General features: G+C 38.8%; 1 protein-coding gene across 3 annotated transcripts in view; it reads right to left on the bottom strand.

Moving 5' to 3' along the window:
• CFLAR (CASP8 and FADD like apoptosis regulator) overlaps positions 1 to 12395 on the bottom strand; it is a 69693-nt gene extending 57298 nt beyond the window's left edge. For 2 of the 3 annotated variants that reach the window (XM_072617267.1, XM_072617270.1), the window contains exon 1: positions 11926 to 12393. The gene's annotated coding sequence lies outside the window, so the exon portion shown is untranslated. Of the gene's footprint in view, positions 1 to 11925 lie in introns of all 3 variants that reach the window. The other variant, XM_072617271.1, reaches the window with a different exon arrangement.
• Positions 12396 to 16850: the final 4455 nt, after the last annotated feature.

Raw genomic sequence — 16850 nt, 5'->3', positions numbered from 1 at the left:
GCACATACACTCCCAAGTATTTAATATTGTTTGGTCTGAGATCTTTAATATTGTTTGCTCTTCCTGTTTGGTTTTGCAAGACATATATAGAAATGCTAATGATTTGTGTGGGTGTATTTTATGTCAGGCAACTTTGCTAAAGTTGTTGTTTCAACTAGTTTTTTAGTTGGCTCTCTAGGGTTCTCTAAGTATACATGATTACATCTGCAAAAAGTGATAATTTTGTTTCCTCATTGCCTATGCTTATTTCTTCAATTTCTTTTTTTTTGTCTTATTGCTATAAATAGCATTTCTAGTACAACATTAAATAATAATGATAATGAAGGACATCCTTGCTTCATCTTTGATCTTATTGGAAAGATTTCTAGTTTATCTCCATTACAGATAATGCTTGCTCTTGGTTTTAGATAGATACTACTTATCATTTTAAGAAAAGCTTCATTTATTCCTTTGCTTTTTAATGTATTTAATAGGAATGAGTATTGCATTTTATTGGAAGCTTTTTCTGAATCTATTGAAATAATCATATGATTTTTGTTGTTTTGTTATTATGGTAAACTAATATTACATTTTTTTCCTGATATTGAACCAGCCCTTGGTATAAAACCAGCCTGGTCATAGTGTATGATTTTTGATGTGTATTTCCAATCTTCTTATTAGTATGTAATTTTTTAAAAATCTCCATCATCATTCATTAGGGAAATTGGCTTTTTCCCTCTGTTTTGGTTCTCCCTGGTTTAGGCATCAAAATCATATTTTTGTTATAAAAGGAATATGATAGGATTCCTTCTTTATCTATGTATTTTTCAGTTTATATGCTATTGGAATTGTTTGTAGAATTCACTTGTAAATCCATCTGGTCTTGGGGTTTTTTCTGAGATTGTTTAATGACTTGTTTAATTGCTTTTTCTCAGATAGGGTTTTTTAAAGTATTCTATTTCATCTACTTTTAATCTGGGCAATTTACATTTTTATAAATATTCATCCTTTTAATTTAGACTGTCAGTTTTATAGGCATATAGTTGAACAAAATAGCTACTAATATTTGATTTTATTTCATCTTCATTGGCTTTGTATTCACTCTTCCCATTTTTGAAGCTGATTTGGTTTTCTTCATTCTTTTTAAAAATCAAATTAACCAATGGTTAATTTTATTGTTGTTTTTTTCGTAAAGCTAGCTCCTAATTTTACTTATTAGCTAAATGTTTTTTTTAATTTCAATTTTATTAACCTCACTTTTTATTTCCAGGATTTCTCTTTTGGTGTTTAACCAGGAGATTTTAATTTGTTGTTTTTCTAGTTCTTTCTCTCTCTTTTATTTTTAAGTTCCATGTCCAATTCATTGATATGCTCTTTCTCCCTTTTATTGATTTAAGCATCTGGAGATATAAATTTTTCCCTAAGCATTGCTTTGGCTGCATCCCATAAATTTTGGTTGTGGTCTCATTGATGCAATTATCTTAAATTAAATGACAGATTATTTCTATTATTTGTTCTTGGAACCACTCATTCTTTAAGATTAATTTATTTAGCTTCCAATTGATTTCTATGCTTCAAAGAATCTTTTTTGAATGTAATTTTTACTGCATTATGGCCAGAAAAAGGTGCATTTAATATTTCTGCTTTTCTTCATTTGTTTGTGAGGTTTTTGCACCCTAATACATGGTCAGTTTCTGTGAAGGTGCCATGTATAATCAAGAAAAAGGTATACTCCATTCTATTTCTATTCAAAGGGATATCTAACTTTTCTAAAATTCTATTCATCTTCTTAAATTCTTTCCTGTTCATTTTATGGCTAGCTTTATCTAGGTCTGAAAGGGATAAACTGAGGTCCTCCACTAGGAGACTTTCACTGTCTATTTCCTCCTAAAACTCATTTAAATTTTCCTTCAAGAATTTGAGTGCTATGCCATTTAGTGTATGTATGTTCAGTATCGATATTAGTTCATTGTTAATGATATGATTATCTCTTTTTAAACTAGAACTAATTTTGCTTTTGCTTTGTCTGAGATCATGATTACTACCACTTCCTTTTTTCCTTCAGCTCAAGCATGATAGATTCTGCTTATTTGAACTCTATGTGTTTCTCTGTTTTGAGTTGGTTTCTTGTAAAAATCAAACAAACAAAAAAAACCCACATATTTTGGATGCTGGTTTCTAATACTTTCTGCTATTCCCTTCCACTTTATGAATGAGTTCATCCCATTCACAGTTATGATTGCTAGCTGTATATTTCCTTCCATCCCATTCTCTTACATTTAGCCTTTTCTTTTTCACCCTGACCCCTCCTCAAGATTCTGTTTATCTTCTGACCATTATTTCCCTTCATCTAGTTTTCCTGTTATTCCTTCCCCTTTTCCTGCTATCCCCTTTGCTCCCTACTTCCCTGTTGTAAAAAATGAATTTCTGTACCCAAACTGTTTGCATGTGTATATTCTTCCCTTCTTAAACCAGTTATGATGAGAGTGAAGTTCAAGCATTTCCCTCTCTCCCTTTCATTCTCTCTCCTCCATTGTATAGACTCTTCCTTACCACCTCATGTATGTGAGATTTCCCCTGTTCTTCTCTCTTTCCCTTCTCCCAGTGCATCCCTCTTTATTTTCTTAACATTCTTCTTTTGAGATCATCTAAATATAACAGACCCACACCCATACCCTCTTTACTGCCCTAGTGATGAAAAAGTTAATGCTTATATGTATCATCTTAGATACATATACATAAACAATTTAATCTTGTTTAGTCCCTTACGATTTCTCACTCATGTTCTCTTTTTATGCTTTTCTAGTGTTTGAATGTCAAATTTACTATTCTGCTCTGGTTTTTTCATCAGGAATACTTTAAAGACATCTATTTCATGAAATATCCACTTTCCTCCCATAGGATTATATGCAATTTTGCTGGGTAGGTTGCTCTTGGTTGTAATCCTAGCTTCTTTGGCTTCTGGAATATCATATTCCAAGTCCTCTACTCTTTTATGATACTGAATCTTGTGTGATCCTGACTGTGGCTCCATGGTATTTGAAATCTTTCTTTCTGGCTGCTTACAAAAGGTTCTCCTTGATCTTGGAGCTCTGAATTTTGACTGTCACATACCTGGAAGTTTTCATTTAGGGATTTCTTTCAGGAGGTGACTGATAGATTCTTTCAAATTCCTGCTTTGTCCTCTGTTTCTAATATATCTGAGCAGTTTTCCTTTATAATTTGTTGAAATATGATGTCTAGGCGCTTACTTTTTTTGTTTATGACTTTCAGATAGTGCATTGATTTTTAAATTATCTCTCTTTAATCTATTTTCTAGGTTAGTTGCTTTTCCAATGAGATATTTCATATTTTCTTCTATTTTTTCCCCAGTCTTTTCACTTTGTTTTATTGTTTATTGGTGTCTACTGGAGTCACTAGCTTCCACTTGACCAATTCTAATTTTTAAGGAGTTATTTTCTTCAGTCACATTTTTGTACCTTTCTTTCCTAAACATTTGGGCAATTCTGATTTTTATGGAGTTATTTTCTAGTATTTTTGTGCCTCTTCTACTAAGATGTTATTTCTCTTTTCATAATTTTCTTACATAGCTCTCATTTTTTTTCCTAACTTTTCTTCTACCACTTTTACTTGGTTTTTAAAAATCACCTTTTTTTTTGCTTAAAAAAAACCCCTTTCTTTATCTCCTATAAGAATTCTTATTGGTCCTTTTGTTGTTGGTTTTTTTGGAGAGGGGGAGTCCAATATGCATTTTACTTTGAGGTATTCCTTATAGATGTTTTCATGTCATTGTTTTCTTAGTTTGTATCTTGAGCTTCACTGTCCCCATAGTAGCTTTTTGTGGTCAGGTTCTTTTTTTGTTCTTCTGTTTGCTCATTATTCAAGTCCATTTATTTATTTATTTATTTATTTATTTTATTTTGGACAGCTGGGCTCTGCTCACTTCTGATGACTGTCCTTCTTCTGCTTTCACAGTTCAGTCTAAGGCCTACAACTTCTCAATGCTTCCAATGTGATGTGATCTGGGAAGAGGTTTGTTCATTGCCCTCTGCTCCTTACTCAGGTATGACCTCTAATCCTTCTTGACCACAATTATTCTTCTCCTCTCAATGGGGAACTAGATAACAGAACTAGGCAACAGAGATACTATATGGCAACCATTCCTGCTTCCAGAGCTAGTACAGCGGTTCCATAGGATCTTTTTCTGCCCCGATGTTCAGTCTCCTTATTGTCTCTGAGCACTGGGCTGCTCCCCACTACTGCTGTGTTGTACAGTGCTCCTGGACCTCCTGGCTGTCTCTTACCTTCAATGTTTGCAGATTTTTCTGTTGAACTTCTCAAGCTTGTTGTTGTTGTGTTTGTCCTTTGTTCTCGAAGAGAACCATGACATCAGGATGATGACATGACTTGCAGCTGACTTTGATTTGAATGAGGAGGGCTGTGTAAGGTTACCATCCTCACTTTCTTCTCTTGAGTCTTCTGGGTCCAACAGCCTGATATGCATCAGGACAGCTGGAGATGGTCCCTCTTCCCAAGCCACCTTGGGATGGAAAAATGATTCACTATGATTTTCTCTTAGCTTTTCCGCTCAGGATTCAGTTTGGTACATTTTTTAGGTCATTATGTAAGAGGTTTTAGGGGAGCTGAGGCAATGTTGCTGATCATTCACTCTACCATCTTCACTCTACCCCTCAACAAAAATTTTTATAGTCCTCTTGTCCTAAGGGATATCAGGGTTTAGTTCAGCATGATAGCCTAGAAAATCTTTATGCCCTTTTGTCCTAGAGGCAGAAAGCAATACAAAGGACAGGTTCAAAAGGAAGTTTTATTGAAAAGAATGATTTTCTTCATTTAAAAGTAAAATAGGGGGCAGAGCCAAGATGGCAGAGTAGAAAGACGCACATACACTAGCTCTTCCCCCACAGCCATAAAATACCTATAAAGAAGGACTCTCAACAAACTCTGGAGCAGCAGAAGCCATAGAACAACGGAGTGGAGATTTCTAGCCCAGAGTGACCTGAAAGACCGACAGGAAAGGTCTGTCGCACTGGACGTGGAGTAGAGCCCAGCTTAGCCTTGGCTGCATGGCACCAGGAAAAGCAGGACTGAGCAGGCTTCAGGGACAGAATCTCCAGCGGTAGCGCAGATCCCTCAACCCACAGACACTAAAGGTCAGTGAGAGGGTTTTTTCGGCTGGCCAAGAAGGGAACAGGGTGTCCCCGTAACTCAGGGCTCCTCAGGTGGCAGCAGTGGAGGCAGCGGATGGGGGCTCCCAAGGCAGGCAGCAGCCCAAATCCATTGTTGAAGGCCTCATCATAAAGCCCCTGAGGGAACTGAGCCCTGTGTGGTGGCCTTGTCCCCACCTGAGCAGCTGATCTTAATCTCACACTGAATAGAGGCCCTGCCCCCACCTAAAGTCCCTGGGGGATTGGAGCAGCTCATCTGAATCTCAGCCCCCAGTTCTGGCTTGGCAGAACTGGAGGCCAGGTGGGTGTGCAGAGAAAACTCAGAAGTCAAGTAATTGGCTGGAAAAATGCCCAAAAAAAGGGAAAAAAAATAAGACCACAGAAGGTTACTTTCTTGGTGAACAGGTGTCTCCTCCCACCCTTTCAGATGAGGAAGAACAAGGCATTCTGTCAGAGGAAGTCAAGGCCTCTGCTTTCAGGGCCTCCAAAGGGAACTTAAACCGGTGTCAGGTAATAGAAGAGTCTGAAATGCGAGTTAGCAGCTTGCTAAAGGAAAACCAAAATAATGCTGAGAAAAATAACACCTTTAAAAAGAGGCTAACTCAATTGGAAAAAGAGGTCCAAAAAGCCAATGAGGATAAGGAGGCTTTAAAAAGCAGATTTAGCCAAATGGAGAAGGTTCAAAAGGTCATTGAACAAAATAGTTTGTTGAAAGAGAGAACTGAGTTCAGGGAAATGAATGACTGAGATAAGCCAAGCAGTTAAAAAACAAAACCAAAAGTTTGAAAAAATAGAAGATAATGTGAAACATCTCATTGGGAAAACAACTGACCTGGAAAATAGATCCAAGAGAACCAATTTAAAAATTATGGGACTACCTGAAAGCCATGATCAAAAAAACAGCCTAGACGTTATCTTCCATGAAATTATTAAGGAAAACTGTCCTGACATTCTAGAACCAGAGGGCAAAATAAATATTGAAAGAATCCACTGATCACCTCCTGAAAGAGACCCAAAGAGAGAAATTTCTAGGAGTATTGTGGCTAAATTTCAGAGTTCCAGATCAAGGAGAAAATACTGCAAGCAGCTAGAAAGAAACAATTCGAGGATTGTGGAAATATAATCAGGATAACACAGCATCTGGCAGCTTCAATATTAAGGGATCCAAGGGCTTAGAATAGGATATTCCAGAAGTCAAAGGAACTGGGATTAAAACCAAGAATCACCTACCCAACAAAACTGAGTATAATACTTTAAGGGAATAAATGGTCATTCAATGATATAGAGGACTTTCAAGCATTCTTGATGAAAAGACCAGAACTGTATAGAAAATGTGACTTTCAAACACAAGAATCAAGAGAAGCATGAAAAGGTAAACAGGAAAGAGAAATCATAAAAGACTTTCCAAAGCTGAACTGCTTACATTCCTACATGGAAAGAAAATATTTATAACTCTTGAATCTTTTCTCAGTATTTGGGTAGGTGGAGGGATTGTATATATACACACACACACATACACATATATAGACAGAGAGTACAGGTTGTGTTGAATCAGAAGAGACGATATCCGCACAAAAAATAAAATAAAAATTAAAGGGTGAGGGAGGAAAATACTGGGAGGAGAAAGGGAGAAATGGAATGGGGCAGGCTATAACTCATAAAAGAGATGAGGAAAACCTTGTTCAATGGAGGAGAAAAGGGAGAAGGGGAGAGGGGAAAAGTAAAGCTACTCTCTCCACATATGGCTGAAGGAGGGAATAACATGCTCACTAAATTTGGTATGAAAATCTATCTTATACTACAGGAAAGTAGGGGAGGAGGTGACAGGTGGGGTGAGGGGAATGATAGAAGGGAGGGCAAATGGGAGAAGGGAGTAACTAGAAATAAACACTTTTGGGAAGGGACAAGGTCAAATGAGAGAATAAAACAATTTTAAAAATAAAGGGGGATAGAGTAGGATAGAGGCAATATAGTTAGAGTATTACACAACATGATTATTATGGAAGTTTTGCAAAACGACGCATATTTAGTCTGTATTGAATTGCTTGCCTTCTCAGTGGGGATAGGGAGGGAGGGCGGCAGGGAGAGAAGCTGGAATTCAAAGTATTAGAAACGAATGCTGAGAATTTTTATTGCATATAACCAGGAAATAAGAAACACAGGGAATGGGGTATAGAAATTTATCTTGCCCTACAAGAAAAGAGAGAAGATGGGGATAAGGGAAGGGTGGGATATGATAGAAGGGATAGATAGTTCATTGAAGGAAGAAGTAATCAGAATGCAAGGTATTAGGAAGCAGGGAGAGGGGAGTAATGGGGAGAAAAATGGACATATTACAAAATGATGTAAAAGCAAGTAGTATTAAAACAATTGACTGAATTAATTACTGAGAATAAATCAAAGACATCTTTAGTTTGGGGAAAAGAATTTTAGTCTAAATTTCCTAGAAGCAGGTAACTGCGGGGTAAAATTTGGCATTGATGGAAAAGTTAAGGTTTTAATGATAAATCTGATTTTATGATTGTTATTTAATCAGGAACTAGAACATGTATAGAAAGGCATGTAAGCCACTTAAGACTTGCCTCAGAAGATGTTCCTTAGCCAAAGTGAAATGACAGTCATATATGAAACCTGATTATTGGAACTTGCTATTTTAAGATGCTATGGGACTATTAAGTGACTGTTCTTCTGAGTCTAACTCCAGGTATGGGGAGCAAGAAAGGTGGTCTGAGCCTCCAATCCATGATGCCAGTAAGCCGGTGACATGGTATGAACTGAAAAAGGTGATCTCATGGGAAGGGTGGGAGAGCGGCTGTTCAGCCTGGGTTGAGGAAGGATTCTCCTGACTCAATTTCCCCACTGACACCTGGCAGACTTTAAGACTGACTGAATGCAAGTTGACAATCTACTCCTACCTGGAACTGACATGAAGTTGGGGAGATATTATATCCCTGCAATGTCCCTACTCTTGGTGGCAATTTCCTATATTCAAAAGGTTTGTAAGCTTAATACCAGATCTATTAAATTATAGATTGTTGGTAGGGGAACATTCGAGGTTAAGTCTAAAATTAAGCTATTAGGCTTAGGACTTTAGACCAACACCAATAAGTTAGGGTCCTTTAATTCTTAGTAATATTTTGGAGACAATTAGGCTTGTGAAGTTAGCATACATAAATATTGTTTGTGTCTCAGTTGGTTAATGTTTAAAAAAAATTCTTTTGTGGTCTATATTGTAAATGCTTTAAAAAGAATTATCACCTAAAAAAAATAAAATTGAATTAAAAAATATATTTCTCTTACACCATATTCCACAATACATTCTAAATAAATATGCAATCTTAATATTAAAGATCATACTGTTTAAAAAATTAGAAGACAAACAGATCATCTATTTCTCATAGTTATGGGTAGGAAATGTATTCCTAATCAAACAAGAGATAAAGACAATGACAAAAGATAAAATAGATTGATTACTTGAAACTGAAAATACTTCTGCATAGACAATATTAATGTAGCTACTATAAGAAGGGAAGTGGTCAAATGGGAAAAAATGCTTTACATCAATTTTTCTGATAAGGGTTTGGTATCCAAGATATATAAACAATCAGTAAATACGTACAAGACTATTAGCCATTCCCCAATAGATAAATGGTCAAAGAATATGAACAGTTCTCAAAAAAATTGCAAAGTATTCACATGAAAAACAATGCTCCAAATCACTAATAATGAAAGAAATGCAGATCCAAACAACCCTGAAGCTTCACCTCACATCTTATAAATTGGCAAAAATGACAAAAAATGGCAATGATCAATGTTAAAGAGCTGGTGGAAAGATTGGCTACATTAATACATTGTTGATAGAGTTGTGAAAAGTATAACCTTTTTGGAAATCTATTTGGAATTATGTAATTGAAGTACCCAAAATGGTCATACCCTTTGAACCAGAGACTCCATTACTGGGTTTATACACCAAGGAGCCTCCTGATAGTTCCCATATACAAGCAGTTCTGGCTTAGATAAAGAATTCCGAAAGAAATCCACATTTTCCGAAAATACCTGTGTTAGCTTTATTGTACAATACTGTGCTCTCACTTTCTCCACCTGTCCCTCAGTTCTGAATTCTGCAGTACCCCGCCCCCCACCAGGAAAAAAAAAAAACCCTTGAAGTAAAAGTAGAAGGGCAGAGAGAACACCACTATTAGTGCAGCTGACCAGAGAGGAAACCTTTGCCCTGCTACACATCAATCTTCATCAGTCTGGCTGAGGTACCCCATCTGTCCCAGTCTGTGTTGCCCTGTCTCCTGGCCCCTGTTGCCAACCACTCCTATCTGAGTCTATGTGTGGCTCTCAGTTTCTGTCCCCATCTGTTCGTCCTCTTGCTCTCACTTCTCCTGAAACCTGTGCTTGCCCCTTCTTCCTGTCTTTCTCTCTTCCCCATAGGAAGAGGGGGGAAATTTGTATTATGTAAAAATTGCCATTTACCTAAAGTGAGAACTGTCTATACTCCAAAATATTTATAGCAACACTTTTTTTTATGATAACTAAGAATTCAAATCAAAGTGGATACTTATCAATCAGAGAATGGCCAAACAAATTGTGGTACATGAATGTAATGAACTATTGCTGTGCTGTAAAAAATTATGCGTATGATGAATACACAGAAGCAAGGAAAGATCTATATGAAATGATGCAGATTGAAGTAAGCAGAGCCAAGGAAACAATGCATACAACAGCTACAACAATGTACACTGAAAACATACTAGAAAATCAAAAGCAAATGTAACAAAATTATAAAGATCAAAAAGAACTCAAATGAAGAGACAGCAGCAGACACCTCCACCCTACACCTTTGAGCAGGTAGAAGGTTTACACATTGCACATATTTTCTTCAGACCGTTTTGAATCTATCCATCAATTTTGCTAGGGCAGGTATGTGTCACAGTCCCAGGCCTGGAATCAGGAAGACTCATCATAGCATGGCCTCAGATAATTAGTAGTTGTGTGACCCTGGGCAGGTCACTTAACCCTGTTTGCCAGTTTCCTCACCCATAAAATGAGTTGGAGAAGGAAATAGCAAAGTACTCTTTCTTTGACAAGAAAACCCCAAATGGGGTCATGAAGAATCAGACATGACTGAACAACAGTTTTGCTGACTTTTCTTCCTATTTAAAAAATACTATTTGTCACATGAGATGGCTTTCAGGAAGGGGTATAGGGTGGAATACGTGAAATATCATGATAATGTGAGAAATAGGAAAAAAAAGTAAAAACTCAGTTTTATAAAAAGAATGATTTTCTCCTGAAAAAAAAAAAACAACCTGAAATTATAATAACCAAGTTTAGCCTGTAGAAGAGACTAGAAAATGCACCCTCCCTTCTTTGCAGAGGTGGAAGACACCCTGGTATGGAACACTGTGTAGAATAACATCAGACTTTTTCCATATATTGCTTAGTTTTGCTGAACTTCTTTCCCCATTCTTGTTATAAGGAATGGCTCTCTGAGAGGTGCATATTGGGTTGGGGAGGGAGAGAGAGGTGTACAAAGTTATAGTTGTAAAGGCTGTTAGTGTAAAAAACAAACTATACATTTTTAAAAAACCAAACAAAATGCACACTCCTCACAAATCTTTAAGGTGGATCCTAAGGGGACTATTGTCCCCACTTTATAAATAAAATGAGGCCCAAGGCCAAGGGACCTGTTTAGGGTCACCCAAGTTTCAGCTCCCTTCCCTAGAGGCTTCCTGGAAACCTCTCTAGGACTCAGTTTCCTAATCTGTAAAAAAAAAAAAGGGACTGGGGAGAGTTGGACTAGACAGAATGATCTCTCAGGGATCTAATGATCCCTTCCAGCTATCAGTCCTGTAACACTAAAATTACTTGGAAGCTTTAAAGTAACAACTTTGTGATGTTTTACTCTGAAGAGAAAAACAGACTGATCAACTTGGAACACTCAGCAAACATGAACCGGCACACCCTGTCAAAATGCCTACCTTGAGAAACACAATTGTGAAACAATAAAGAATAGTCCTTGGACACAAATAAACTCAGTCTCCTCCCTTTACACATAAACCTTTCCTTTTGAGGGAGGGGTAAAACTTCAAAAATAAGCAGTCCTTGGAAAATGAAACCACGTAGGCACAGTTCAGCCCTGCCTCTTTTAAATCCAATTCACTTGCAAGTTAGGATATCCCATTCCCCGGAAGTCAAGGTCCTCTTCAAATAGAAGGAAAAACAACCACACCAACGTCTTGCCTCTTCTAGGACTATTTAAAGTGAGAAACGGAAACTGCCGAATTTCACAGACTCCTGCGTGCTAGCCACTTGTTTCAGTGTTAAACAAATTAAAGTTTCTGATCGGCGTAAACTGAGTGGCAACCCCAGTTTCAGTGGGTCTAAAAAGGACACAAAGATCAGGACAGAAAAAAGGGTTCCTCCTTCTCTCGGGACAAGAAATCCTCAGTACCTCCCAAGAGAAGGATGCCATGTCTCGTTTCTTTCCAGGTCTCTAGTCTGTGCTTCCTTCCAGATCCAGCCAGCAGCTGGTCTGGGACCACTGCCAAGGAAAGGTCAGGCAAAATGATGATTTAAACACAAACACACAATAACCCACCTATGATTCAGATAAGAACCGTCTGCCAGCAGCCCTCCCTCCCCTCCCTAAACCCCTTTAAAAGACAGATCAGAAGTAGACATGTTCACAGCATTAAGGAAAGGAAAATTAAAGAAAAAGGGGCAAGGGTGGTAGGAGTAAGTAACTCACCCTCAAAACTGCGGCTCCGGAGCTCCAGAATCCTAAAGTGAAAGTGAGGTTCTGACCAGTGAGCTATCTGACCAACAGTGAGCCCAACAGAGTGCCCACTGCGCCCACTCCTCAGAACTTGGACTGCAGCTTCTTACAAGAATTTTACCCAGTTTGCCGCTTACGATCCCGAACTTAGCACCGGGGCAAGAGCTCCTATCCCGCACGCCCAAGCACTGGAGGGCAGGACCAACCCCAGGCTTGAGGACTCGGAGGTGACGGATCTAGGGTTTTGTCCACGCCCAGCAGTAGTTCTCCCATTGCTGGAGTTCAAAATCGGGGTCTCTTGTGATTAGGTTTTAATAATTAGTGTAGCTAGTTCGAAGTTACAGGAATCGGGGGAAATTTACTCTATGTTAACTCAAAAGACATCAATAAAAAAATTTTTTTTTAAAGTCATAGGGATTTCGAGCTGGAAGAGTCATTTAGAGGTTTAACATACCTCTGTGTAGCTTACTCCATGTCTGACCTTGGGCAGGTACCTCTGGGCCTCAGTTTCCCCATCTGTAAAAAGAAGAGATTGAACTCGTTCTTTCAGGTTCCTTGCAGTTCTAAATCTGGGATCCTGTGAACATAGCAGCTTATAAGGTTTTGCTCATTTTGTAGAGGAATAACCTGAAGCCCTAAGTACTACTAGTAACGTGAAACATCGATACCTTTATGGTTCAGGCATGATCCATGCTTACTTGCTCTCCCCTACATTCTAGTTAAAGAGCAAAGGGCTGACTCTAGGGCAGAGGGGGCAGGGTTGGTAGTGAAATCAGGACCTTTGCTCAAATTCCTGTCTGACCTCTGACTAATAGATGAGTCATTTAACCTTGCTTGTTCTTGTCTGTAAAATGAGGGGGAGGACTAGACAGTCTTTGGGGTTCCTTCCCGACTCTAAAGTAATGATCTATGCATGAGCAAAGCCTGCAGAGCTGTCTCATTATTAATCCCCATTTTCATACCCCACCCACTCTCACCCTTCAACCTGGGATCTAATGGAAAGCTTTTGTTGTGAAGGGTCAATTTTTTTTCCATTTTTAACCTTTTTTTCCTCTTCAAGTTGATGAAAAGGGTCTTTTTCTTTCTTTATTTTGTATTGTTAAAGCTATTTTGTGTTGAGCCATAACAATGGAAATGTGGCAATGTGGGCCTATTTAACCGTCGTTATTTGAAGTCTCAAATGAATTTATTTCCAATACTGCTTTTCCTACTTGTTTGACTTTGGGCAAGTTGCTTTACTTCTCTGGGCTTTCCTTTCCGTGTGTGTGTGTGTGTGTGTGTGTGTGTGTGTGTGTGTGTGTGTGTGTGTGTGTGTGTGTGTGTGTGTGTGTGTGAGGACTACATTAGATGGTTTCTGAGGTCCTTTCCAGTTGTAAATCTATGATCCAAGACTTAGGTTTGACTCTTTCCTACCTCAGATCCTTACCAGCTGTGTAATCCTGGACCCTTAACAACAATGAACCTTAGTATGCTCACCTGAAAAGTGAGGATAGTAACACCTACTTCAAAGAAGTTATAGGAAGTCTCCAATGAGCAATATATATAAAGTACTAAAGAAATGTGTGCTGTTATGATGCTATAATGAGCCTGTGATCCTACCCTGAAATCACTAGTTTGAGGAACAGAAGACCCATATCGATTCTTCTTACATTTGCCAAAATGTTTGCCAAAGTTTAGCACACCCTCCCCCTCCCCACATGTCATTATTAAAGCAGAAGTGTGACTAAATCAAAGGGAGACAGTATTTTGGGAAAATGTACTCATGAGTACACTGGTGAGGCTGGGCAGTGTTAAAACAGGATATTGCTTCATTTGGCCAGCACAATTTGACTTCTTCCTTGATTATGAAAAAGGCATAGGAAGCAAGCTCTCCATAAATGTTAACTATTATTATTATATGGCTCAAACAACTCATTGATAAGTTTACACAGATGTGAGTAAAAAGGTTTCCAGATCCCATAGGAACATAACCTTTATTCCATCCTACAGAATGTACAAAACAACATAAAGAATTCATAATAGCCCATAAACAGTTGATTTGTTTCCTCTTTTTTTTCCCAATGAGTTCCACCTTTCCCCCTATGGCCTATGTGCAATTGTCTGGACTTCTGGCATCAGTCTGTGGTTTGGACTGCCTCCTGGAGGGGAAATGAATTTGGAGCAGCTAAAGGCTCAAGTCTCTAAGGATTTAGACTTCTCTAGAAAAGATAAGTAAGCCTTCTCCTTCCTACTGAATCTGCACTGTCTTCATAACTAAATAATAACATTTATATAATTCTTTACAGTTTGCAAAAGTGCTTTAGAAATGGTTGTTGTTGACCTTCCTTCTCAAAGAGGACCCAAATGACATCACTGTGCTAGAGTCAGGTTTCAGTGTGTCCAGCTGTGGTTGATCAGACCAATATGATCTCAGAATGCTCTACCACAGGTCAGGCACAAATGGTCGGTATGAACATTTGAGGTGGAGATGCTAAATATGTACATCCTGAGTTTCCTTTGAGCTGTTTCAATTCTGCTTTGTTCAGAGCCCAACACCTACTCTGATGTAGGCATGCCATACTGAGTAGTCCTGTGCCAGCAACTCCCAAGTCATACAATCAATTCCAAAGTTCTTAAGAGAGACCTTGAGTGTGACCTTGCATTTCTTCTGACCACCATGTGAATGCTTACCCTGTGTGAGTCCTACATAAAACAGTTTTTTTGGCAAGTGTACATTTTGCATTCAAACAATGTGGCCAGGCCATTGGAGTTCTGCTCTCTGAAGCATAACTTGAATGCTTGACAGTTCAGCTTGAGCAAGGACTTCAGTGTCTGGTACCTTATCCTTCCAGGTGATCCTCAGAATCTTCCTAAGACAGTTCAAATGGAAGTGATTCAGTTTCCTGGCATGGCACTAGTAGACTGTCCATGTTTCACAGGCATACAACAATGAGGTCAGCACAACAACTCTGTAGACCTTCAGTTTGGTAGTCAGTCTAATCGCTCTTTTCTCCCAAACTTTTCTTCGGAGCCTCCCAAACACCCAGCTAGCGCCAGCAATGCATGCATCAACCTCCTTGTCAATGTATACATCCCTGGAAAGTACACTACCAAGGCAAGTGAACTTATCCACAGCATTCAAAACTTCTCCATTTGCTGTAGCCAATGGTTCCATGTATGGATGGTGTGATGGTGGCTGATGGAGCACCTGTGTTTTCTTGGTGTTAATTGTTAGGCAAAAATTAGCATCAGCATCAGAGAATTGATCCATACTTTGTTGCATCTTACTTCAGAGGCTTCATTGAGTGCACAATCATCCACAAACAGAAAATCATGTACCAACACTCCCTCTACTTTGGTCTTGGCTTGTAGCCTTTTCAAATTGAAAAACTTACCATCAGTGTGGTAGCTGACCTTGATGCCATGTTCATCCTCATTGAAAGCATTTGACCACATGGCTGAAAACATCATGCTAAAAATCATGGGAGCAAACACACAGCCTTGTTTCACTCCACTGATGACTGGGAAGGCAAGAGAGCATTGTCCATTATCTAGAACCCGGACCAGGATGCCATCGTGAAATTGACATACAATGCTGATGAACTTCTCTGGGCTTTAGAAATATAACCTCACTTTATCCCCATACCAACACTGAGGGGTAGGCGCTATTATCACCATTTTACAGATGAGGAGACTATGGATCAAAGAGGTTAAGTGTCTTGTCCAAAGTCATGTATTCATATCTGAAGCTAGATTTTAACTCAAGTCTTCCTGACTCCGTAAGAGCAAAGTCTTTTGCTTCTCCCATATAATAGCTTTGAGCAGCTAAATGATGAAATGGATAGAGTGCAGTGACTAGAGTTAGGAAGACATCATCTTCCTGAGTCCAAATCTGGCCTCAGACACTTACCAGTTGTGTGACCCTGGGCAAGTCACTTAACCCTGTTTGCCTCAGTTTCCTCATCTACAAAATGAGCTGGAGAAAGAAATGGCAAACCACTCCAGTATCTCTGCCAAGAAAGCCCTAAAGGGGGTTGTGAAGAGTCAGACACAATGATTGAACAACATAATAGCTGTACTCCTTCTCTGCGGAGGGCTCCACATGTACAATCCTCTTCTTTTCAAGAATGTGGTACTGGTCAGTAACTCCACTCACTAGAAGGCAGCGTCCTTCAACTCTCCAACTTATGTTTTGCTAGAGAGGCAACCCCCATAGTTGCATACAACTATGCATGTGACTATCATATGGAAAATGTCCCCACCTATGTCATGTAAGGGACAAAGATAAAGAATTTGAATGGCAGGGTGGGACTTTACCAGCATCATGGCTTCCCTGTTCATAATACCTCAATGCCTATGACTTAGATCTTTATTCCACCTCATTAACCCATAGGAATGAGTGGTCATACCTTATATTTCACCACTATGACCTTGAACTCTGAAATCCTCCTTTCCGTTCATCATTTCCCATCCTCTATTTTTCTGTTTCATTCCCACCCTCCACCCCCATTTTTCATTCTAACTCTGATCTCTGATTCCTCTGTTCTTTCCTGTTCTCCTTGTTTATGGTGAGAGGCAGGGGGTAGAGACTATCAGTCTTTACTATCAGTGAGTAGAGTGCTGGGTCTAAAGCCAAGTGAATTCAAATCCTGCCTTAGACTTACCAGACATTTACTAGCTGTGTGACCCTGAGCAAGTCACTTAACTTCTGTTCGCCTCAGTTTCATCACCTGTAAAGTGAGGATAATAATAGCACCTACCTCCCAGGGTTTTTGTGAGGATTAAATTAGATAATAATTGTAGAAGTACTCAGTACAGTGCCTGGCACATAATGAATGTTATATAAATGTCAGCTGTTATTACACTTGAATTCACTGTCCCCTCATCCTGGCACTACTCATGCTTTGCCAAGCATCCTC

This window comes from Notamacropus eugenii, chromosome 6 (assembly GCF_028372415.1).
Source record: "Notamacropus eugenii isolate mMacEug1 chromosome 6, mMacEug1.pri_v2, whole genome shotgun sequence".
NCBI lineage: Eukaryota > Metazoa > Chordata > Mammalia > Diprotodontia > Macropodidae > Notamacropus > Notamacropus eugenii.
Note: the sequence above shows the minus strand (reverse complement) of the source record. Positions and strands in the feature narration are given on the sequence as shown.